Source organism: Barbatula barbatula, assembly GCF_947034865.1.
Source record: "Barbatula barbatula genome assembly, chromosome: 18".
In the NCBI taxonomy this organism is placed as follows: domain Eukaryota; kingdom Metazoa; phylum Chordata; class Actinopteri; order Cypriniformes; family Nemacheilidae; genus Barbatula; species Barbatula barbatula.
In genome coordinates this window covers 12,491,727-12,518,746 of record NC_136781.1, presented here as the reverse complement: position 1 = coordinate 12,518,746, position 27,020 = coordinate 12,491,727, and the positions used below count along the sequence as shown (strand labels likewise).

Genomic DNA, 27,020 nt, shown 5'->3' with positions numbered 1-27,020 from the left:
GTTCTTCAGTCTGTCTTTTTTAATGGCACATTTTAAAACCCTGTACCATGGGACAGTGATCAGTTTTGCTTCCTGGACACAGTCTCATCTCATTGGTCAGGATTCATGTCTGGGCCTGACGGTGCTGATGAGGGATTTCATTAGCTGTTCATTATGTCCTCTGAGTGTTCCGGCAGCAGCCGGGCTGAAAGCCCTCAGTCGCAGGTGTGAGACTCGACTGAGCACTCAGCATCTGAGGTCTGATTCGCTCTCTGCGGCTCAGCATGACCCATTCGCTCTAATTATGCCTTTCTCTCTCTTTCACTCTCTCTGTCTTTCTTTCTGTCTCTACCACACGCTACAGCTCCTGGCCAGAGTCTCGCACCTCTGGCTCTGCTGATCTGCTCTAAGTAGGCTGGGGCCCACAGGTGCACGCTTGCTTTTTGCAGTATTTTTACCTTCCCTCTCATCCACAATGGGGATATCGAAAAGAGACAGCTCACCGTTTACCATGCACCCAGACTCAAACAAGCCCCTCGTCTCTATGATAATGTGACATTGTGCGTCTTCACCACACGGGTTTGGTGTCGGGTCTTGGCTGAGATTACTCCTGACTTTACCCCGGCAGGAAGTCAGACCTCCCAGAGAGCAGGAGACACGATGCAGGGCTTCCCCTCGGAATCCTGACAGCTGATCTCCGTTCCTGTGGATCCAACAACGAGTCGTGCCCTGCTGTATGTGTTAGCAAATGCATTTTTGTGTTTACAAGATGCTGCATGAACTCTGTATAAGATATCTATATTATGCAGGGAGTCCCATTAACTACTAGGCTAATATAACTTGTGTTTGGCTTTGTTGTTTTACACGCTGCAGAAAGCAACATTTTAAATTGCAGTTGGCTCTTTGGCTTTTAGGCCTCAGATCCAAGGACAAATCACACTCTTCTCTAGCAGGGTAAACTGCAAAGTCATGATGTCTTTTAGAGGGGTGAGATCTAGCAAAAGAAAGCTGCTTTATGTTGGTAAGCTATAAACTGGGGGGGTCAAACCAGGGATCAATAAGAGTCTTATCTCATTCTGACTTTACCATGGCGCCATGATGAATTGTCAGCTACGTTTCATTTTATCGATTCATACAGCTCTGATTCATCTTGGTTATAGCAGTTATAAACGTTTAGAGTGATTTATTAGTAACACAAGAAATTACGCTGGACTCAGGGCAAAAAATGTCCCACGTGTTAAAATGTCCCGTTAGTATTTTTTGCCAATAATGTTTGATATATTCTCTACTGTAGGTCAATAAAGGCTGTCTTTTTTATGTAAAATAATTGGCATGAAATGGACAAAATGTTACTTGTATTTTTACTCTGTAGCTACGTTATCATAGTGTTTTACTTTGGAAAGACTTTACTTCCCTACATTATAAAGCACAGCCTATAGCCTAGCATACATTTGATAAACATGTACATTTTCTACATAAAAAATCATACAGTAGTACTTTCTTACTTTTACTTAGATAAGTTTGCTCAAAAATGGTTTTACTTAAGTAAAAATAAGATTGTAGATTTTTTATGTACTTAACTATTAAAGGTAAACAATGTATTTTATGAAATGTAATGGAGTACAATATGCTTTATAATGTAGTGAAGTACTTTACACACCTGCTTGCGAGAAAACAAGTCTTAAAGGGTTAATTTGCCCCAAAAATGAAAATCCTTTCAAAATGTACTGACCTTTATCTCATTCCAAACCTCTATAACATGCACACAAAATAAGATATTTTGAAGAACGTTGGAAGAGTTTTATTGACTTTATGGACACAAAAGTCTCAAAATATCTTGTTTTGTGTTTAACAGAAGAGTCATATACAGATTAGAAATGACTTAAATGTAAATAAATTTGCATTTTTAATTGAACTTTCCCTTTAAACGCACACGTCATGTCCACTTTATATCACAGTATTGATTTCAAGCCTTTCAATAGCAAAGATTAAGCCACAATAGCCTCTTTTCACAAACCCTCCTCTGTATTCCAGTCCTGTAGATACACTTTTCATTATATTGGAAAGTAATGATGCCCTCTTCCAAGCAAATTGAAGTTAAGCACCAATGATTTAAACGTGCATTAAGGATTCTCCTGCTCACTCGGCTGATAAACGCTGTCTCAGGCGATTCCTCCTGCTCTGCCCCTACAGACATTTGTCATCCCCACTGTGCAGGTACATTCCTCCTTAAACGATGCTTTGGCAAGAGCGTTTCCCAGACGCTCGCATAGATACGAGAGATTCAGAGTAAATCGCATCTACCTGTCCAATGTTCTGCAGATTATGTTGAATAACCAAAAGCACCAGCTGATACGTTTTTATACAACACAAACGTGTGTAGTGGGGTTGCTGTCTTACGGTCTGTTATGTAGTGTGAATGTGAGCCAAATACGGGAGCTTGTGCGTAGGTGTTGAGAGATTACCGTACGTCTGGTCCTCAGATTCTGCTGATCATTTGTAGAGATGTTTTTTTTTATCTGGGCACATCAGAGACAGCGATACGCATGGTTTTTCTATTGAGAATATGTTGAAGCAACATTTCAATGCCTTGGATATCACAGAACAGCTTATCACGGGATAGTTCACCCAAGATAAAAAAATCAGTCCGTATTGTTTCACCCTCATGGCATTGAAAACTATGCCTACTTAACACACAAGATATTTTGAGAAATGTCACAGGGATAATATGTCCCTGTAATGAATTTCAATGGGGCCAATGTTGTTTGGTTACCAGCGTTCTTCAAAATATCTTTCGTGGCAAAAATAGTGCCTCCAGTCATGACTTCCTGAGGAATAACAATGAAAATTTGTTCCTACAAAATTACCCAGTTTCCCGCAAACCACAGACATGCAAACAACATCTTATGTATGCATAATAAGAGGCTCCAGGTAGGAACAACCTATCATGTCTTTCTGATGCTTGCCGAGGTTGAGACAGATAAAAGCGAGCGTCAGTGTGCGAACTTTCAAAGAGCTCGATGTGAAACTCTCAGTACTCTTTGAACAGCTGTCCCTAACTGGGTACGAGAAGTCCCATCTTCTCCAAAGCAAGTTTGTGGCAGTGCAACAGTAGGCTATGTTAAATCTCATCAAAGCACATGGGCTGAAAAACTTGTACGGCCCGCGGTGTGTTTTTACCTGGGCCTTGTGATGGTTTTGTCACCAGCCGGCTAGAATTTGAAGGGAGGAGACAATAAACCTACCAGAATTGATTTTGATGACTTTCTGACCTGTTGGACGTTGAGCTAAAGTGTCTATTTGTCAAGCCTTGTCAGCTTCACAGCCTTAGTGCTGAGTTTGGAGTTTCGGATGCGATAAATTCACATTGGTACCAGCGCAACATGTCAAAGGAGTGACTCCAACCATCATTAAACTTTTATACGTTTGCTCCCAAAATGTCAAAGTGATAGATTGTTACAGTCTATCCTTATGGTTCAATCATGCTTATAGTAGTGCCGTTTTATTTTGGATCAGCAGGAAGGAATTATAATCTCAATATATTATATATTATAATCTCTGACACATTGAGTCATACAGAATACATCCATCAATAGATTTCATAGTTATAATTCTCAGTGATCGGAAGAATGTGAAATTATTTTTGATATTTTGCTAAATAAGACTGCACAGAAATTGTGATTTGAGCTCTATTCAGACAGTAAAACCGGTGGATATTGGGATGATTTGTCGTTTTTGTGGTGTATAGTTGTTGCTCAGTCTATTCTCTTCAGTCTCCTCTTACATTAAAACTTTTTTCTATTTCTAAACATGCCATTTCTCTTTTTTGTTAATGATCGAAAGACTGATAACATGTCCCAATGTAACGGCTTTGTTTTTATTATTTTATTACTTATCCTAGACACTTTAGAACAGCATTGCTTAAATTAGTTTAATTGTTTTTTACATTAGAAATAGGCTTTCAGAGTCCAATGGCCCTCTTCCGAACTATCAATTTCATCTCTGTTCCAAAGCATAGAGCCAGGATATCTCAAACATGATGTAACATGAATGTGTACAGTGACTAATGTTTATCTGTCTGAATCTTTAAGACCTAGATGAGAGATAAGAAACACGACAACTGGCTTCCTGAGCATTTCCGTGAAGGGATAAATCACCAAAATATGAAAATGTTGTTATTTTTAACTCACCCTCATGTCATTCCAACTCATGTGATGTTATTTTTATGTGAAAAACTAAATTAGGAATTTCATTTTAGAAAGAGCTGCGCCATATCTGCTCCTAGAAGGACAAAACAACACATTTCATTTAAAATAAGAAGGCACCATTCCAAAATTTCATTTAATCAGCAGTCCTACATGTATCGTGGTCATTCAAGTCCAGTGTCTGTTGAATTTCAACAAAATCAAACCTCAGGAGTGATATAAAGTCATCCAACAGCAATGTGAAATACTGATAGCATGACAAGACACATCACATTTCTTTTACCTGTACTGTTGCTTAAAATTGAAAATGAACTTGTTTTCTTTGCAGTATTTGAGGTCTAAAACAATCTAAATATAAAAATATAATATGCAAATAGCACCAATATTTTATTTTATTTTTTATTAATTTTTTCGTGGCTACAGGGTTCGAATTGAGGGGGGGCTGGGGCCTTAAAGGCCTAGGCTTAAAGGGATAGTTTACCCAGAAATGCTGTCATCCATTAATCACCCTCAATTTGTTCCTAACCTGTATACATTTCTTTGTTCTGCTTCAACACAAAAAGATTGCTTGCAATTTTAAGTTCTGGCACATCATTGATAACCATAGTAGGAAAAGTGAAAATGGTAGTCAAAGCTGCCCCAGAACTGCTTTCTTTCCTTCAAAAGAAATTCTTCAAAATATCTAATATTGTAAAAAATACAATATTTTTTCTTTTCTACTATGGTAGTGAATGATGTCCCAGAAAATTACTAATATTCTTCCACATATCTTTCTTTGTGTTTAACCAAACAAAAACATTTATACAGGTTTGCAACAACAACAGGGAGAGTAAATGATGAACTATCCCTTTAAGGGGCACCTCATAAAGTCTAAAATAATGAAGTCTTTCATTTAAACTAGAGTACTAAAAACCAAAATGAAACCAAAAACAAACAAATTTCATGAGACGCAAATTAAAATAGCCTATCCATGCATTAATAAGAAGTTGTATCGCATATTTAGAGTATCTTGTTATTCTTGTTCAATGTGATTGATCAATACGTTAAGAGCTTTTTCAGTAAGTGAAATCTCAGCAAGAAAGACATCAAACCTAGTTTTTATATCACTGAAAAAATAAGTAAATATATATTTCAATCTCTCATGTGGATCTCTTTTAATGGATTATCAACATTATAAGGACATTTATGCAAGTAATGTGTAGCCTAATGTGTCTGTAGTGAGGTTAGCGGGACGAGAGCCGGGATGCGTGTACAGCTGACACTCGTTATCACTCACGCATACGGTCTCGTATCATGGAGGAGCTGAGGAACATAAGAGGACGAGTGACCGGACAGTCTGTGAGAGAGGACCAGGCCTGGCTTTTAGTTGTGGTTTGTGTGTGTCGCCGGCAGTCGTCCGTGAGGGGGCTGCCGGCTGTCTATTTACGTTTGCATTTATTAATTAAAGATATAAAGTGTGTAGTCTACACACTCGTGAAATGTATTTCATGTTTTAAAGTCATACAATTGCTTTGCATGACATCTTTGACTGGAATGACCAGCAACCACAAGGTTAAGTAAATAATAAGAGAATTGTCATTTTTAGATGTGCCGTTTCTTTAATAGAATGGTTTAGTCTGGCGTTGAATCAGGATTTAATGTAGTTTGCAGAATTTTAATAGCTTGAGTAAGTAATGCCCTTCTAAGAATGCAAAGCATGCAATACATACAAAACCCCATTAGTCACTTCTGCTCTAACAGAATGATTTAACAAGTTAGGATTTGTTCGCAATTGTGGAAACAAGCGAATTAAATGAGTCTTGATTCTCCGGCGGTAAAGAGAGAAGATTGTCTTTGTATACTGTGAGTTTTACTTAATCATCTCTTGACTCATCTCCAGAGAACATGCCCACTGGCCACCATTGCTTTCCCAGTTACAGAAGAGGTAAAGGGGGGCATTGCTCATTAACCTGATCACCGCCGCCTGTAATTCAATCTAGCCCCAGAACAATGCTCATTCCTCCATGCTGTGCTGTTACATCATTGCACTAATCATTAAATAAACTTCATATCAGTCATCTGGTGATCAGGCGATCAGGCCTCGGTGATACATGGATAGATGGACAGTGGAACAATCTTCATATCCAGTAGTGACACAACCCTTATGTAAAGAAATATTTCCTATATAATAATTGTCGATATATTCAACCATTTAATATACATTTGAAAATATATGGAATAGTAAATTGTTATTAATTAATAATTATTATAATATTACAATATATTGAGTAATACATAACGATGGTGCTTTCATATATGGAAAAATATTGTTCCAATATATGTAAACGTATTATTTAATATTTTGTTTTCCGGTATATTCCCATACATTTGTTTAGTAGGAAAAAGGTAATGTCAGGTTGTATCAAAGGACCTTTTTAATTTTTCCAGGTTTCTCAGCAGCAAAAGTCATCATAGTTCCGTAAACCTCTATAGCGGTGAATGGGACTACCACAAATATATAATTTGCATTCTCATTTGTTCAAATAGCAAAAGAAAAACTCAATTTGATAGAGTCCGATAAAGGCAGTCGAAAGAGAGAATAATGTCCAAATTGCCTGTATAAGAAACACCCGTGCATTAGCGTTAACTATTGTTTTGTAATTTGATGCAAAGGTAATTATAGTTTATAATACAATCTAAAGCGTTATAAACATAAATTTGTTATGTAATATAAAAACTTTGGAGGTTATATAAAAACCGTTGAACGCGTCATCACAGGCTTGTGAAAAGGGTCCATTGATTAAAAGACAGAATTCAAGGGTCAGATCTTTTCAAAAAGAAGATTGCACAGAAATTGTTCCCTTTGTTGGTCAAGAGTTTAGTTTGTAAGAGCTTTGTTCAGACAGTGAAACTGGTGGATATTGATCTGTCAATAGCAGTGCTTGTTTGGAGGTTTGTGATTGTTTGTAACAGTATTTAATTGTACAATTTCATGTTTCGGTCTGTTGTTTCTGATCAATTCCAGTATTAAAGCCTTTTTAATGTGAATTCTTGTGGTCAGGTCCACACTAAGTAAACCTAGGATTGGTCACTGTGAACTGCCTATGCACCATGCATCTTTACTTTTTCATAAAGCTCCTTTTGTGTTTCCAAGAAATGACAAAAAAGCTAATTGGTTTAATACGAAATAAAGGGAAGAAGATAATAACAGAATTTTCATTTTTAGGAGACGTATTCCATCAACTCAGCAGTGAAATTATGTCTTGAATGAGGCTGAGCCAAACTATGCCTGGCATTTAACCAAGAGGAAGCACCAGATTGGGTTGAACATCCAAAACTCAATCCAGCAGATGTAAAAGTGATTTGGAGCTTACTCTGAGGCACTTGTATTTCACATAAGTGAGTTATCAGACCCAAACACCAGTCATCCAGAAGAGCTTGATTCACAATGCACCCTTATGAATGAAGAGGCTGACTAAATGCAACGGCTAAGTGCTACAATTAAATGTGTGTGTGTGTGTGTGTGTTAATGCCATTTGCCTTAAAGTGCAATCTCATGAGTAGGCTAATGATGGCATCACCAGCACTAGATTTTAGTATTGAGTCAGTGTTTGGAGGAATGGTGAAATTTCTGTTGCATTTAGTTTCATGTGGGTGCCATCTTTGCATGCATACTTTCTGCGTGTTTACTCTGCTTTTTTATTACGCGTATGTGCTGCTTTCATGCTTCACTCATTTCAGTTTCTCATGCTTCTCTGGAGAAACAAATCCCCTTAGTTGCAATTTTGGAATTGATAAACAACATCAATGCAATCTCCTGTCCTATCAGTTTAGGAACGTGCATCCTGGGCATGACCCAGTTTTTCGCCTCGTGCCGGCATATTAACTGTATATCAAATGACTATTTGGATAACTGTTTGCCTTTTCAGAACACTGGATTGATGGGTCTCTGAAGCTCGGTGTTGAAAAAGCAGCATTAGGTCACATATTTCTGCCTACTAACATTGAGATTATTTCAGTATGAGATAGACATCATTTATCTTGTAGGTTGGGCTTCATTACTAGCATAACGTCATTGGTTCTTGCATGTCTTGTATAAAAAAATGGTCTGATGTGCATAATGCTTTTGTAAAATGCACTGTAAAACTTTGCTATGGTTTTGCAGCAGGTTTGCCAATAACTTACCGTAGATTTAATTTACAATTTTCTTTTAAACATAAATTGACCTATTTCTTATATTTTCTGTCATGAAGCAAGACTAAATATCTTAGGTCACTTCTCTTGTTATGTAAATGTCTCGTACTCATTTAAGATTTTACTAATAACAAGACAAAAATGCTTAGGAAGATTGTTTTACGTGTAAGAGGGTTGTTCATCACAAAGCTATAGTCTCATTTTCAGTTCCACTGAAAAGATAGCAGCACACAGATTAGAAATGACATGAGAATCAGTAAATAATAAGATTTTTTGGGATGGACTATTTCTTTAAGTGGATAAACAAGTTTTATGTGCACAAACCTAGAAGAAATTGACCCCTGCCTGTTTGCTTGGAGCGCAGGGAAAACATAATGTTTCATTATTCCTCCTGCTGAAACATTTGATACCTTAGATGCATAAATGCAGTTTAGTTTCCCTGTGGCATAAACCGCATTGCTTTAAAAACAAGAAAACATCCTCCCTTTTTTCTTTCCTTTGTGTATTTTAAATCGTAAAATGCTCATTTGATCCGCACTGTACAGTCTGCCTTGCAAATTATGTTTTAAACCTCATCCTAGTGTTTATCCCTGATCTGCATTGAAATTTGGGAGGAGGGAACGTAATGAGATTAGTCCAAAACGTGTTCACCGGTTCTGATTCATATCAGGCACGCTTTTCTTGAGCACTGTCCCCCCTACCCAAGCACAGGCTCAAATGCCCCATTTACCATTAACCAATAAATCCAAAATTACCATTTTACTCAGCCTGGTGGATTTATGTCTCAGAGAGATACTGATTTGATTTATGTGTCGAGGTCGTCAGTGGGCCAAAGGGTACGCCCGCAGAATTACTTTGAAGCTGCTGGAGTTTTCTCTGTTAATGATCTGTGATTTTAAATGGTGCGCGCGTGAGAATTCATCTTGCGTGCCTCACCAGCAGTGATTCCCACTGAATCTGCGTGAATGGTCATTTCCATTCACAGCATGGTGAGATTGCATTACGCCTCCTAATGACAGGCGTGAGGCCTGATGGTTGAGAATGAAAACAAAGGTGCGTGAGATTAGTTCTTCATTGATTTGGCCTTAAGAAGATAAGATGCACAAACCTGTTTGAAGAAGGCTTAATCTGAAATGACCAAATTTATCATCACAATGCATTTTATATGCAGTAAACACTCTACAGTCATTCATTACCAATAAACCCAGTCTAGACAAACTGGAGTGTTTTAAAAATGTAAAGGGGTGCTCTGACTTGTTTATAATTTACTGGTTAATAAACCAATTTAGACATGGGAATGCTGTTCATGCAATCCCACAATTGAACAGAGCATTCTGTATCTGGGGAAGTCGTGTTTTATTATGACATCGCGTCTACACTGGACGGCACATTCCCATGTGATAAAACTAGGTCACATCCATTGTGAACAATGACGTATCTCCACTACATGCATCTAGTACTTTTGTGCCAAATTGCTGAGTTGCTTACCTACTGTTATAACAATGTGGTCAATAGACACGTCATAATTGCCATGATGATTTTCCACAATTGTTTCTTGTTGGTCCGCAGGGTGGCTGGGCGATCCCTTAGAGATAGGGTGAGAAGCTCGGTCACCCGGGAGGAGCTCGGAGTAGAGCCGCTGCTCCTCCACATCGAGAGGGGTCAGCTGAGGTGGCTTGGGCATCTGTTACGGATGCCTACTGGACGCCTTCCCCGGAAGGTGCTCCGGGCCCGTCCGACCGGGAGGAGACCCCGGGGAAGACCTAGGACACGCTGGTGGGACTAAGTCTCCCGGCTGGCCTGGGAACGCCTCGGTGTCCCCCCGGAAGAGCTGGAGGAAGTGTCTAGGGTGAGGGATGTCTGGGCATCTCTGCTTAGACTGCTGCCCCCGCGACCCGGCTCCGGATAAGCGGTAGAAAATGGATGGATGGGTTTCTTGTAACATCTCTGTACAGTATATCACAGCAAGGATTATTGCCTTTATTAAAGGGATAGTTCACCCAAAAAAGAAAATTCAATCATCGTTTACGCGCCCTCATGTTGTTACAAGCCTGTACAGTATATAGTTTGCTGTCTTGCTAAACACGATGAAAGATATTTGGAAGAATGTTTTAACCAAATAGTTTTGGTGCACTATTGACTACTATGGTAGGAAAACAATACTATGGTAGTCAATGGTGCCCCAGAACTAGTTTCCCCATTCTTCTAAATATCTACTTTGGGTCATACATAACAAAGAAATTGATGAAGGTTTGTAACAACTCGAGGGTGAGTAAAAGATGATGGACTTTTTATTTTGGGGTGAACTAGTTACACTGTTCCAAATCACCCATTCAAGTTCAACTTTTAAAACTAATGAAAATTGATTTATTAAAAATTGAATTAAAGTTATTCAGCCATTGTATCATTGCCAAAATCTAGCCTCAAGCTCACATCCGATCGGTTCGTGGTTAGTCAACATTTTGTAATGACACACCGGTTCCTTAAGCCAATATGGTGTGATTTTAGTTTGTGTGAGCTCATCCAGATGTATAACAGTCATTATATAGCCCATAGTCATTTATTTTACAACTTGCATTACACTTTAATCCCTGTTGGATTTCACAGGGCTGTACAAACCCATGTAATCAGACAAGCAAGCCTTCCCATTCCCATAAACAAAATCACTGCCTTCTGCAATCATCTGCTCTCGAGGAGCGGGCAATGAGATAGTCCTTTGCACGGCATATAAAGCCACCAGTGATCTTATCCCTTCTGACAGCCAAACGACAGAAACTTAAGATAGTTCAAGACAACATGTGGAGCTAACCACTCATGCAGAGCTGTACGCTGGGCTTAAAGGAAAAAGATTTTATTTCGGGCATTTTAAATCTATTAAGGGGTGTACGTAATTTAAACGAAAGGCCATCTTGAGATCAATTCATCCCGTCAGCTATTACAAATTACTTTTGGCTCTTTGATAGGCACAAACCACATATTCCTAATTAATTCATTTGTTAATCATTATTGTGCTGATGTTTTACTTGTGTTTTATTGGCTGGATAACTTGTTTTACTGCCGTTCTGTAAATAACGTTTAAAGCAAAAGCAATAATGCGTTTACCTAGTTAATCACAGTCTGTCTCTCGTTCTTAGGTCGGACTCAAGAAATGTCATGCCTCCGGTGGTTTTGCGCTTAGAGAATTTAAAGACATATGATTTAATTTAGACCATCAACTTTACTTCTTTGACTAAGCAAGTACAACTCTGTTGTAAGTGTGAGATACATTGTTTTCGTACTAGAGCCGCATAAGATCTGTATTTCTAGACTGGAAAGCAATTAACATTTGTTTGTTTTGGTCTAAAGTTTCGAGTGCTTGCGCATCACTATCCAGTTAGCTGAGAGCGTAGGACAGACTGGCCTTATCCCAGCGTGATCCACTCCACAGGGGTCCTCTCATACGTATACTGTGTGGCGTTTGTGCTTCTCCTGCAGTTTGATAATTTAGCTTTTTTAAAACAAGCAGGAAATACATTGCATTTGGTCGTTTGGTAAAATTAGGTTCACATTGCTTCGCTGAATATCAGGATGTTGCTAATAAATTCCAACTGTTAGGTTGTGTATTTAGTGAACTCTTGTGATGCATTGTAGTAATCTTCCGCTCTTTTCATTGTGAGGGCAACAAATGCAGATCTTTTTTATTTTTGCATTTCCTGTCTCTAAAAATTGCAGGTCAGCACCTTACACATAACAACAATTCTATAGGAGTCGGGACATGAGGAATGACATTTTGCTTGATCTGTATAATGCATAAAGAGCTGCTGCGTTGTAGAGTCGATTCAGGATCCGTTTTTGATTCAAATAGATGGCTTTATAGTAGTGTATTGGGTGTATTGGACTTGTGGTCTGATACTTATTTCCAATGCAAAAGTGTTAGCCAATCATAAATCATACTTTGAAGTGAGTGTTGACATTAAAGGGACAGTACACATAAAAATGACGTTGTTCATTATTTACTCATCCTCTTGTCATTTCAAACCCATATGACTTTCTTTCTTCCGCAAGAGAAATTAAGATATTTTGCAGAAAGTTGGTAATCAAACAGCGCCGGCATATATTTTCTTCTGTTGCATGGACACAAAACCAATGCAAAAAGTGAATGGGTGCCGGATAAGAACATTCTTCAAAATATCTTCTTTTCTGTTCTCCGGAAGAAAGAAAGTCATACGGGTTTGAAATGACATAAAGGTGAGTAAATAATGGCAGAATAATTTTTTTTGGTTAACTATCATTTCATCCACAAATGACAATTCATTCTTTTTTACATAAATAACCCTCATGTCATTTCAAACCTGTATGACTTTCTTATTCAGAACACAAAATAACACATTTTAAAGAACGTTGGGTCACCAACTTTGGGAACAGAAGTGTTTTTAAAAAATATATTTTTATTACATGACCCCTTTAGTCATCTCAATGTGGAGAAGAATTTATACATTGTTTTGTATATATTCCATAAATAAGGAAAAAACAGATGTTTGGGTCCGAGTTTTGCGAATGAGAATGTAATGCAGACTGAAGAATGTCTCTAGAGAAGGGGGTGTGGGGGTAGTACTGACATTTCTGGCAGTTTAATTTGGTTAGTCAGCGTGGAAGCATTTATGTATGATTGTTACGGAGTCTGTGTATTAGAGCTGCACATCTGTGTCGGAAACAAAATGTCCTTGTTCGACTGAGAACAATAACATAAACAGCAGAAACAATATAGTCTGTCTCCTCTGGTTTCACAGTGCTTTCAAAAATTTTGCTTGGCCGGTGTTTGATATCCAAGATACAGAACAAAACATTCTACATATATCGAAAATACATACCAACAGTACTTGGCATCTGTTTTTGGCTTTTTCACAATATTTCCATTTTTATGCTCAACAGCAGATGAGCCTTTCCTGGATAGGAATTTTCCCATGATTCATATTGGAAGCCAGTTGTTGAGTTCTGGTGTTTTACATTTGCACTGCTTCACAATCCATTACCTCACAGTAGTTAAAGTTTGATGTTTATGTAGAAATCTGCATAAATGCCTATGCAGCGACAGCTTAATTAAACTAGAAAACAATTGGAAGCAGTTTACTGTAATCGCTCTCTTCTGCATTAAAAGAGTACGGTCTGCAGGAGCTACAGAGCAGAACAAAGAGCAGGTGTTTTCAGAATAAACACATAACCTTGTCGAGAGAAACAGGTTGTATATACAGTACAAATATACTGTATTTAACAAATTAAAAGTAAAAAAAAAATATTGGTCACATAGTATTTAGTCTCATCTTTTGAATATCATTGGTTCAAGTGGTTTCAAGGCACGCGACAACCAAGTAGATTCAAAGCTTGAGATTTATAGTGCCTGTGAAAGAGCGATGTTCTTACCGTTTCAATGTCATCGGTTCTTGTGGTCAGAAGACACGCGACAACCAATAAGATTCAAAAGATAACATTCGTTGAGCCAGCGTGTGGCCATTTTGAATGAAAATAAGTGTCTGCTAAATGACTAAATGTAAACGTAGAACAGTGATCATCTTGTTTACATCCAAACGTGACTAAATTTTAGTGACTAAAACTTAAAATAGTAATCGTTTTTGCTCACAAATGTATTTCTCTCCAACAATGATTTCTACCCTTCACTGCTTTGAAACTTAGACTTTACCCTTTTTTACGTGTGATTTTGTGGAAGCCAACAGCATACATTGAACCTCAGCATGTATTTATCTGCATCATACAAATACGAGTTCTGGTAGGTGGTGTGTGAATAGCTTCTGCAGTGATTTTTGGTGAGAGCAGAAAGAAGTGAAAGAAAAATAAGAGACTGTCATGGCGCCATCACGTTGATTGTTCAAGAAATTGGTGGGTAGCTACACAACTCTAATCAGAGAAATGGTGAAGTTTTCTAAAATAGGAACAGTGAAAAGCGGGAAAGTCTATCAGTGGTTTTGTGCACATGTTGTGGTTCAGCTTGAACTTCAGATGAAAGCAGGTGGAGGTTTATAAAACAACCAGACTCATCTATCTTTGGCTCAACAGCTTCGTGTGGATTTTAGCTTCTTTGAAAATAAGATGCAATGACATTTTCTTCTTTTCGTTACTTCTTATATGTTTTTTTTCTCTAGGAGACTTGATTTTAACTGGATCATTGAATCCCACCTCCCAGTTAAAACGTTTCGGAGCATTCATACGTCAAGTCTGTTTGAAAGTGCCATTAACATCTCTAACTTGAAAGCTGATCCGTCTCCCCGTGCTTCCGATGTACGAGGGCGTGTGGAGGCAGCTTGTCATGCAGCGTGTCGCCCACCACAGACTGAGTTAAAGAGGGGCGGCGATGCGTTTCCCCCTGGATCTTCACGCTGATGTGCTGATGATTATTTGTTATGTAAGCAGCCTTCGTGTCATTGTGCTTTCCACCAGCGCAAAGTTTAAACCTCATTCCTTCAACCAGGGCTCTCAAACTGTTGATCAATGGCTTGTAATATTTCACTCTTTGAAATATATTTTTAAGACAGACAGGAATGTCTCAAAAGCATTTGCGGCATTCAGGCAGCCCAAGGGCCGAGGCTTCATCATGAAATGAGAAAGATGCAATGTTGTTAGAGCCCCTCAAAAATATATATTGCACTCCAACAAAACACAAATTGATTTACTCTAATAATCGTTTTTCCTTCATCCAGAGCACTATGGGTTTTGACTTGAAAGCCTCTCAGTGCAGCTCTTACAAAACAAGGTTCTTTGTATTTCGCCAGTTGGCTGTAGACAGCACTTTCTACATCGTTGTAATGTCTTTGAACACACCATCTCCCCTCCAAAAGGAATAAACTTTACGAGTCCGACAGGTTTTCCTCAGATGATGGGTGTCAAGTGGCAGCAGGCGTTAGAAAACAGTATTGTCTACAACTACATGACTACAAGCATTTAATATCTGGGATTCTCAGTTGACCGAACCACAAAGAGTTTACAGTGTTAGCTGGGTCTGTTTTGGAAAACTGTCATCTTAGTTGGCAAAACTAAAGTATAACACCTGACTGTGTGATGTGTTATCTACACTTTATGTCAGAAATGTATGTATGCAGGTCAGAAGTGAACCGTGACGTTTGAGCCTTGGCCCTCTGTGTACGCGCAATACACATACTTACCACAGTACAGTAAGGTATTTTACCTTACTGTGCTTAATTGAGAATACATCATTATACCATCACGCTTACCTGTCTGAAGCAAGAACTCTGATCATGATTTCTGAACACTGAATCTGGACTTAGGGTCTACCCGGTTATCCCAAAACATTCCCCTAATGTTAGTTTTTGGTTCCCGGAACTTTTTAAGGTTTGGTTTTGGTTATTTTTATGGAAATTCAACGCTAGGGGAACATTAGCGTTATAATGTTAGGGGAACATTAGGGGAACCTTGTTTTTTGGTTCCGAGAATGTTCAAGGAACCAGAAACCAACGTTCTATTCTCGTGAAGAAAACGTTCCTGTGTTACCAATAACAAACCTTATAAAATATCACTCTGGGAACCAAAAACGAATGCTCTGGGAAGGTTCTGGGAACCACAAATTGTTAGCTGGGCATGCAGTAATTTCATGTTTTTGATTGTTTACATGAAGGGTGCATCTCACTCCAGTAATGCGTTAAAGGCGTGGTGGTAGGACAGATTGGCCTTATTTTACTGCGATCCAAAGGAAAGCCGCTCTTTAACATCTTTATACTGCGAGCACATTTGTGTTTCCACTATAAATTGTCCTTCTTTTTTTCAGTAAGATAAACAGGAAATAAATTGTAGAAAGCAGCTTGCAACGTGGCTTAGTTGAATATCAGGATTTTGCTAATGAAGTCCAAATGTTAGACTGTGTATTTCGTAAATTCTTGTGATTCATTACATTGGAGAGCCATCCTATAGATAGGCAGACAGACAGATAGAAAGACATACAGAAAGACAAATAGACAGATAGACAGAGAGAAGGAGGGATGTATGTATGTATGTATGTATGGATGGATGGATGGATGGACTGATGGATGGATGGATGGATGGATGGATGGACTGATGGATGGATGGATGGATGGATGGATGGATGGATGGATGGATGATAGATGGATGGATGGATGGATGGATGGATGATAGATAGATAGATAGATAGATAGATAGATAGATAGATAGATAGATAGATAGATAGATAGATAGATAGATAGATAGATAGATAGATAGATAGATAGATAGATAGATAGATAGATAGATAGATGATAGATGATAGATGATAGATGATAGATGATAGATGATAGATGATAGAGAGAAAGATAGATAGATAGATAGATAGATAGATAGATAGATAGATAGATAGATAGATAGATAGATAGATAGATAGATAGATAGATAGATAGATAGATAGATAGATGATAGATGATAGATGATAGATGATAGAGAGAAAGATAGATAGATAGATAGATAGATAGATAGATAGATAGATAGATAGATAGATAGATAGATAGATAGATGATAGATGATAGATGATAGATGATAGATGATAGATAGATAGATAGATAGATAGATAGATAGATAGATAGATAGATAGATAGATAGATAGATAGATAGATAGATAGATAGATAGATAGATAGATAGATAGATAGATAGATAGATAATACAATATAGGCCATGGCTTCCCCTTATTCAAGAGCTGACCATAAAAGATGCAGAATGTCTGATGGTTCATATCGCGAATATATTGTGTTGTGATGTCATAGTATGTCGATAAGTGATAGATTGCTGTCAGTAACCGGAACCTGACATGTGAAGTGACGTTAAGCGCTATAGCCGCTCATAGGCATCGCAGTCTCATTTGGACTGTGCGTAGGTTTCACATTGTACGGGTGGGAGGAGCCGCTTTCCTGCGATTGTCTGCCACTGGCTTGGCTTCATTTCTCTAAAGTTGCATTTGGAGACACACCGCGTCGAGTCGACACAGCTCCAGACAACGACTCACACTCGTTCCTGACATCAAGATTTCTCTTGTCTCCTATTCTCTGGTTTCTTTCAAGATGACAGAAGAGAGGAGTGCTCGACATTTTAAGCTGGTATGTGAGTACTGCTCGGGTCGGCTTCAGTTGCTGTAGTTGGTTTGGATAAAAGACGCGAGGACGCAAACCTCTCTGGATAGGCTTTTAAACTTGTTTTTGATGAGCAGTTCAGCTGTCGGATTAAAAACAGCTTAAATGTATCCTGAAGTGAAATAAACGCGGGGAAGTTTTAAAGCATACGGCTGTAATTGTGAAGTGTGGTCGAGCATCGAACCCTAGTGAGTTTGCTTTCTGGACACCACAGAATGCTGCGCGCGCACATCATTCCGTCAAACGCCGCCTTTGTAGTCAGTTCTCTGTCGGTCTCGGCGTGTTTAGGGCTCAACCTACCTGTTCTCTGCCGTATGTCGACGCAGTCATGGACGCTCTCTTTTTGACACAGTGTTTGAGGTTTTCTGCGATGAGCAGTGATGCTGTACAGTGGAAACAGATAGAGAGATGACTGGGTGCATATGCACTCTCACAACTTAAACATCTGCTGGAAATGCGCATACCGCGGTGCTGTCTGCAATACCTGTATTCATATATTAACGCAGTCTTTAGGAAATGTTTTTGAATGAGTAAAACAGTAACTTTTTTTATTCAGTGTTGCATTAATATTGTGAAAGAAAAGATAATTACGTTTTTTTTAAATCTCTATCTCTCTATTAAAAATATAAAGTCATTTATTATCAACATTTACATAGGGTGTAAACATAGGGTGCATTTACAGTTTATTTGTCAATACACACACACACATACATACATACACATACAGTGCATATGTATATACACAAACACACACACACACATATATATTGTGTATATATGTATATATATATATGTGTGTGTGTGTGTGTGTGTTTGTGTATATACATATGCACTGTATGTGTATGTATGTATGTGTGTGTGTATGTATGTGTATATATATATATATATATATATATATATATATATATATATATATATATATATATATATATAATATAGATGTACATACTGTGCATATGTTAGTGTATCATTAATGTCCCCACAAAGATAGTCACCTTGTGCCAACATTTATTGGAAAACAGGTTAAACATAGAACTAGATTGTTTATTTAAAATTGCAAAAATGCAGAAAGAGACAGAATATGCTGTTTTGTCCGAGAATGGTTGTGGGTTTGGACCTTTTAAATGTAAATGTTTGTGATATACAGTATGAAGTTCCTTGGCAAGCTTGGTACAGGACTGTGCTCAAATGTATGAAATATCTGTTGATAGTACATTGCTGTATGATGCTTTTGATGATTGTACACTCAAGAACGTTGAAATCCAGCCGCAGCGTTTTGGATCCGTTGCGATCACATGACCACAGTTTAATTATTTTCATGCCTCAGCTATTTTTAAAGTGATTTCTTACACTAGGCTTTACAATAGAAATCCCATAACAAGCATAGATCTTTTGTCTAAGCTTTCATCAAAGCCTGTCAGAAGCTTTAAACAGTAAGCAGGTACACGGGCGCTTTGTTTCACTGGCATGCAGAACACCCCGAGGCGGACCCTGAGTTGAAGGTCATTAAAATGTCATTTAGCGGCTGTCATTTTGAAAAGACTATCTGCCAGATTGACCTGATCTGTGCCTAAGCGTTGGCTAACATTACTTACAATACTGAACCATTTAACATTTATGTCCAGAATACTTAAAAGGTATCTTTAATGGCAAGCGCACAATAACCGTCACACCCTTCATGTTCTTGCATATTTGTTTTCCATTCAGTACAGACTAAGAGGGTTGCCAACTAAAACACAGAAGATTAGCCTTAAAAAAACATGAGACTTATGAGACTCTCAGAGCAGAACAAACTGTAAGAGTTAAGCTGGCACCTCATTTTTACACCAATGTGTCCACATGCAGAATTACAAATAAAAACTATGTTCTGGGTCATGAACAACTGTTTTTTTGTTGTCTCTGGGGTGGTGTGAACAAAAATATGACTGTTTGACACCCACAAATTGTCCTATGTGTCTTTTATCCAGTTCCAGTTTCGTCCATGTGTGAAAGAAAAAACAGTAACTCGAGTGTCATTTCAGAAAGACTTTTGATTCCTTTGTTTTGAAAATTGTGGAACAGATCACAAGCAGAATTGGACGTGATTCAACCTGATGTGCATGACTTTTGTCTGACGCGGCCAATTTTACATTAATCAACCAGTTCTCAGAACCAATCAACAGGATAAATGATGTAGAAGTGGGATGTCATTGCTCATGTGCATGTCATTACACTTAAAATGCATTAGCATGGCTAAATCAGGAATGTAACCGCTCAACCTTATACCTCCCTTCATTGGATCCATGCAGGTGTGGCTGTTCTAATTTACAAGTCTGCATTGTTGTCAGCATTCCACAAGGAACACTGATATAGCCACAAGAAATGAAAAAAGCTCACAGTGTTTCTGTAGTAGCCGTTAGATTTTTAGCCTACTCTATATAAACTTTCTGTGAGCTACTGTAGATGAGTATACTTTCTTATTATGCCATTGTTTATCATTTTCTCAAATGATGCTCACATAGTGCTCTGTGGAGTTTCGAGAAGGTCCGTCAGGGGAACGTGTGGGGATTCATTAGACTTGCTCTGAGAGAACCGTGAAGGGTACGTTTGGCACGGTCCCTAGCAGACGCCGCACTGATTGGGTTCATTGGCCATAGATGGTCCTGCTCACTGACTGAGTTATAAAGCTCGTAGTGTACGAAATAAAGATGCTGCATATTGCTCACATGGTGTCACAATAACAAATAGTATCGCAACACTGTGCAATGTGGTTGATTCATAATTTTAATCTACAAAACGAACTAAAATTACCTTAAAACACAGATAAAGATAATTAAAGTTGAACACATAATGGTTTGAATACTTTATTGAGAATGAATACTGGCTGGAATATTTAAGTATGCTATATTTTTCACATGGAAACTAACGCAGTGTGCAACATTTCATCTCAGCAATGTAAAAAAATAAACAAATGTATGGGTTAATTTTAAATGGGAAACTAAAATGGCCACATACTGGCCACATACTCACATTGAATCGTTCAACCGATTTGTTCGAAACAACGGATGTTGCACCAAAAACACCCCAGTCTTGTTCTTGTTAGTAATAAAAACGAAAAAATACGCAATTCTTTTTTTTACTTGAGGCCATAGTCATAACATGTCGTTTTAGACATTTATTATGGTAATTTCATTCCAAAGCTTGGGGTTTGAGGTAGTCAGTATTAAACAAATAGTATAACAAAGCAATATTTTTTGTTAGACCTTCATTTTGGTGTAAACTTGCTCCACCATCCTAGTTCAAAAAGTCTTAGATAAACAAAACCTCAGACAGGGTGCATTCTTGTGATCCATCTGCACTTTTTGATGCGTCTGTCTACATACACATGCCTCCGATGAAAGCGTTTTACTGTTTGTGCAGCAGCTCACTATAAGCAACATTTTTAAGACGTGGTGTCATGTTAAAAAGTTAAACTTGCCAAAAGCCGTGTCTCAAGATCCTCGTGTACCTTTCCATTGAACTGTTTCTAACTGTTTAAATACAAGAGTGTATCATCTGTGAATGGCCTCTTACTTTTTCAACACTGCACTCCAGTTTTGGATTAAGCTGAGTCCCGTAACACGCCCCGGGAAGCATTCACACTGCCTCCGGTCTTCATGCTACTCATTTACTGTCGGTAACCTTGTGGCTTTTTCTGTTTGCATATCTCACATTTCTGAATGTGTCATGAAAAAGAAAGGTTTGATTGGATTTTCTACTCATATTGATCTGCATACTGATGTTCCCAGAGAGGAGCTGTAGCTGCAGATGCTCGACGTGAGATTGGCGGGCTCCTGCCTCTGGGGTTGGTGCCTATGGGCAGGCTGGACCATTTTAGTCTTGTGACTTCCTCCAGCAAACAGCAGCTGAGCAGGAAATAGGCTCTGGTCTGTTTGGTGACTAAGAGGTCTCCATAGAGATCTAAACCACTAACACATTCAATACAAATCATTGGATTGTGTGTGTTTGGGGAAGGTTTAGACGATCTGAAAAGCTTTCTGAATACCATATGAGGCTGGTTATATTTCAATTTGTGATGTCTTATTTTTAGAGTATGCAAAAAATACTTATTTGATTACACTTTTATTTTCGTATTGGGCAGACTTTTTTACCCGGAGCGACTGGTAAAATGTAGACCTTCCAAGTACCTTGGAATGGATGCTCGGCATGTAATATCATCATCATCATAAAATGCTTTTATTCACCATGTTGCCATCCCAAAAACTACTGTGAGCTCTTTTATTACCTTTTGAAATCCGATTTATTTTATCCCAAGTTGCATTTGTTACATTTGAATTTTTCTTAAATAAATGTTTTTTGCTCCTGTAATATTTTAGTATTTACTACTATAGTAAACTACTATAGTAAGCTGTTGTTATATTCCTGCATATTATATAGTGTTTGTGAACCTTATTATAGTAAATGTTAACATATCCTACAGTATTTACTTTAATTCATATTACAGAATATATATCGGTGACAAATATAGTATGGATGGTCCAATTTGTTCAAGAACCAGGACATTTGTGTTGTCAGGATGCTGAAAACGCCACAGTCCCAGTATGATAAGCATGCACTCGGTAAATAAATAAATCCAAGATGGAGGACAAGACAAGATTTTAATTACAGTACACTTGTTAAATATAAAATGCTTATTTATCGTATTACTGTGGTGCACTAATCAGGTCACTTAAGAAGTTGACATTTAGGGTGCTATCCATGTAGGCATCAAGGCAGCCTATCATATTTAGGACACGTCGAAGCCCGCAGCTGAGCTAGTGGAGGCAGAATGAGCATATGGGATTCATTTTCTTCACTGGCTTGTAGGTGGGGGCAGGTGAGAGGTCAGGAGTTTCCTGCAGCAGTTGAGGGAGGTTAAGAGCCAGTTGATGTGTGCGTCTTCATACATGTGTCTGCGCACAATCCGTGATCTCACCTGGCACGACGGCCTGTCAGTGATGTCATCCGCCCTCCGGGGCTGGTAAAGCACAGGGCGGGTACGATTTAATGCGATGATTATGTACACACATGAAAGCACAAAGTGCTTACACTGTAAAACATTTTTGCTGACTCCAATTAAATTTCACACTTTTATTTTACATTTTGGCAAGTGTTGATGTAACTTATTAAATTAATTAGAAATGCTTAAATTGTTTTGATTGAAGTAATGTGAAGAAATAAAATAGTAAATTGAAATGACTTGAAAAGTCAATTTAGTTGTACTTAAAAACTTGCAGCAAAAAGTAATTTACAGTTTATATGTTTTTGAAAGAATATATGTAGTGTTTGCCACAGCAAAATAAATCATATTTCATCCAGGTTGTGTGTATATATATATATATTTATAAAACAGTGTTCGCAAACCACTTTCCTTCGGTGTGGTGTATTTCTGACTGAAACAGGATATGGAAAAAGAATGCAGGGCGGGACTTTATTTTCCCATCGGGGTTTGAATAGATTGTGAAGGGGACTACTTGATTAGCTGTGATTTATTGATTCAAAATATTTTCCTCCACCGTTTGGTAGGGCTGTTCAATGATTAATCACGATTAATTGCATCCAGAATAAAAGTTTGTGTTTACATAATACATGTCTGTGCACTGTGCATAGTTATACACACATATACTTAACATACATGTGTTTATTTTGGAAATATTTGCATAATATTAGGGGTGTGACAAGACAAGATCTTTTGACTTTTTAAAGAAATCCTCAATGATTAAATTTATAGGGGCAAAAGTATTTTATTCACCTTAAAAACACAAACTACAAAAACTGAAGGCATTATAAAATAATCTTGAACTTTATGAAACAAATGAAACTATTTTAATGAATTATATTATGCAGTAATTAACAATATGTAGACACTCTTCAGCAGCGGGCTCCTAATGTGCTGCCGGCAGCGCGAACCACCGTAAACACTTGTGCACTGTACAGTAATGAAAACATGTCGCACCAAAACAAAATATGCACTCACACAAATATATTTTGAGTTCGAACAGGTTAATTTTGGGAGCATATGCGACTAAACGGTTGCAATTTCAAGCCCACCACTCCATCATGCCAATTGCGTGTGGATATTGAATTCTCGCGCCACAAGATCTCATCATACCCCTGTACAGTATATATATATATATATATATATATATATATATATATATATATATATATATATGAATGTTTATGTATAATTTAAACTATATATAAACTTTTATAAATTGTGTATGTGTTTATAAATGCAAAATTAATTTGCACAGTGCACAGACATTATGTAAACACTGACTTTTATTCTAGATGCGAATAATCGCGATTAATCCTTGATAGGTTTGGACTCCATCGTCGATAGCTGACAGACATCATGGTGAGCCGGCATCTTGATTCCAACAAATGTTTCCCTCTTTACGTGACTCTTGATGCTCTGTGCTGCAAATCACTTTGTGAACAAATATGAACGAGGCTAAGGGGCATTTAAGTTTGCGCTGTACAGACTGGCCTGACTTTACTACTGTGGAGCTTGCGCTGTATAAAGAGGGCGCACAGTTATGACTTTATAACTGTAAGACACCTGTCTGCGCATCCCACTTTGTATAAATAAGACGCATGTCTGACTTGTGTCTGCGCATCCCACCTTATATAAAGATGTCAGGTGTCTGACTTTCGTCTGGGCATCCCGCGTTGTATAAAGAAGACCCGTGTCTGCGCATCCCGCATTGTATAAAGAAGACTTACGCATGCCTGCGCAGCTTGAATTGTATAAAGAAGGGCCTCACTTTATAATGCCGCATGGCAATGTCATCGTCCATGGCGATCTTTCACTGTAGACATTGTCTGATGACAATTTGATAGACATCGGCCAACTGCTTATCAGCAGAAAAGGGAAGTCATTTTAGAGAAAAGTAAAGTTATAACAGTTTATCAAAAGATTACAAAAAAGCATTTTCTTTAAAATCGCGTCCACAGATGCCCAACACACATCAAGCCCGGGGGCATTTATGATTAAAGCAAATTAGGTAAATGTTAAATTTCTTGTTGTTGTTTTTCAATTAGTTATGATATTGAAATACTTTACAGGCTGCGACATGCACCGCAGAGATCTTACCAGTGTCAGAAATCCATATTTCATTGCACGCATCATCTGATCTTGACTCATTTATGACCAAATGAAACAGCACGCCATCTCAGAATAAGTTCACATGTATAAACCTTCCTCACATTTTGTGTGTTTACTTGGACGTTGGATTTTGTATCCCAGTTCTGCCCAGCTGAGCTCCGAGGATATGAGGTCTTTTGTAGGGAATACAGGTAGGAGGAAGAGAAGGGATCATGACGCAGGGCAGGCGCTCATTCTTTAGGTGACTCCTACGCTCTCCACCGGTTCGGTAACAGCACAACTTCAGGCAGTGCAGGATTACAGAGAATGTATGCTGTGCATAATCCATGAATTATGAATACAAATGAGCCATATGTTTGTGTTTCTCCTCGTGGTGGAATACTATCTACGGCTCATTTTGCTAAAGCACATTTCTGCCAAGCTGTATGTTCAGTGGCTGATTATCTCATTCAGTCTACGGTAGAATAAATACATGGAGACGGAGATGAAGTGTGCGTAATGCTGTGTTTTAGGTGGAACATCACAGCTTTGACTGTTTTAATAATGTTAGTCAGGGTTTTCTGCATCAAGAAACAGGAATAATTCATGATAAAACGAGAGTTGACCCACAGCTCAGTCTCATTGGATTGCTGTTGCTTTAAAAAAGCCCCCATAGGAATGAATTTAAGATTTCCATGAACAGTGTGTGTTCAATAAAATGTGCTCAGGTGGATGATGTATGGATATTATTGTTACGTGGAGCTGTTTTTGCTAGTGTACCTTAAAGGCTTCACTAGTTAAATGACTCTGCATAGTGGCGAGTTGTGTAGGCTGAGATTGTTGATATGGAGTTTTATATTGGTCATGTGTTAATGTGCTTAAGGTTGTGACATAATAGCCTTGTCTAAAAACAATTGTGCTAAACCAGCGAGAGAATGTGTTGAGGAGTATGTCTACGTCTGGCAAAATCTGTATTTTTGGAGTGTACAGAAAATCATGTTTTTTATATGGTGCCTTCAAAGGGGGAGTTCACCCAAAAATGAAAATTCTGATGACAGTAAGTTTTGGTTAGGGCTACTTTGCATTAAGGAAATATTTTATATTCAATAAATTGCTGAATGATGCAATATATGTTATGTGATACGATAATGCTTTTTATAAAGTCAATTTAAAATATGTAACCAGCATACATGTTTCGCATTCTTGGAAAAATCATCTTTGCAAATTCATTACTTTGGATTTATAAGGTTTAATCTGCATTCTGAGCAGTGTTGAGATATTGAGCTTTAAAGTTTGTGCATTTGTAGATCGCGCCTTTTTTGTTTCCTAAAAAACCTCCCAAAATGTACACAATGTAAATAAAAAACATCACATAATGTAGATAAGAATAGGTAACGAGTATGTTTTGACAGAAATGTCAGATAAAAACTTATAATTCCAAGGTGATGACTTCTGAATGTGAACGCCATGTTTTACTGTTGCAGTACAGCACAAAATATCTGACAATATAATATGCATATTGCAATTTTATGATCATTTCAATATATTGTGCAGCCTTAGTGTTGGTTAAATTAAACCAAACTGGACTTTATGGTGATGACCATCTCTTTATAAAATCCACAGGGTTTTGATCCTCTTGCTTTGCACGGAACAGACTCCTTGAAGTGATCTAATGTTGGCATTTGATTTCCCCCGGAGCCATATTTTCCAGTCTGTTTTCTGATGTCCCAGAATCCTATTTGTGTGTGCCCTGCAGTGTGTTGAATGAGAGTATCACGCTACTGTACGCTGAAAGGTCCCGTCGAAGCTGCTTGCACGCAAATGACAAATTGCTTGGCTTTCTGAGGGGGCATCCAATGGAATGGGCTGCATTTACTCAACAAATGGAAATGCATAAACGAAACAGCAAGACTTTGATTGTTTTGCCGATTCCTTTTGTTGTAATGTCAAAGTCAGCCAAGGAAAACAATGCCTTCTTCCTACCCCCGTCCCTAAAGGAAATACCAAACATTACAGCTGCTTATAAATAGCATCTCTTCTTCGGGGTCACCGCATCTCAGGGGTCTTTGGAAACACGCCAGGATCTCAACCACATCTGTCTTGCACTTCCCCTACACACATTTGACTTTTCCTTTCTCTTTGTCTGCTCTACTTCTGCATGGCTTAACAACCTTGTAACACCTCGCAAACATCTGTTCATTTATGAATAAGGAGCTGCACTTGTGGGGAGAGTGTTGGTGTGAGCGTTTCTGTGGGGACATTCACCTGAGCATCCTGGGACGTGATCATAAAACCCCCACAGATACAGTAAGGGTTCCCCTTGGCTGTGCCCACACACTGAAGCACGTGGCTCTCCAAAAAAAGTGCAAAAATAAAATCTCACGATACCATTTGTAAACAGAGAAGTCAGATATTATTACCCAGCAGAAATATCT

At 38.2% G+C, this 27,020-nt stretch overlaps 1 protein-coding gene across 6 annotated transcripts in view; it reads left to right on the top strand.

The window, feature by feature from the left end:
- Positions 1–27,020, top strand: part of mid2 (midline 2) — a 110,821-nt gene that overhangs the window by 21,098 nt on the left and 62,703 nt on the right. For 2 of the 6 annotated variants that reach the window (XM_079479648.1, XM_079479649.1), the window contains exon 1: positions 17,211–17,444. The exons of 2 other annotated variants lie outside the window; for them this stretch is intronic. The gene's annotated coding sequence lies outside the window, so the exon portion shown is untranslated. Of the gene's footprint in view, positions 1–17,201; positions 17,445–27,020 lie in introns of those variants that run through there. 2 more of the 6 variants (XM_079479650.1, XM_079479651.1) reach the window with 2 other exon arrangements.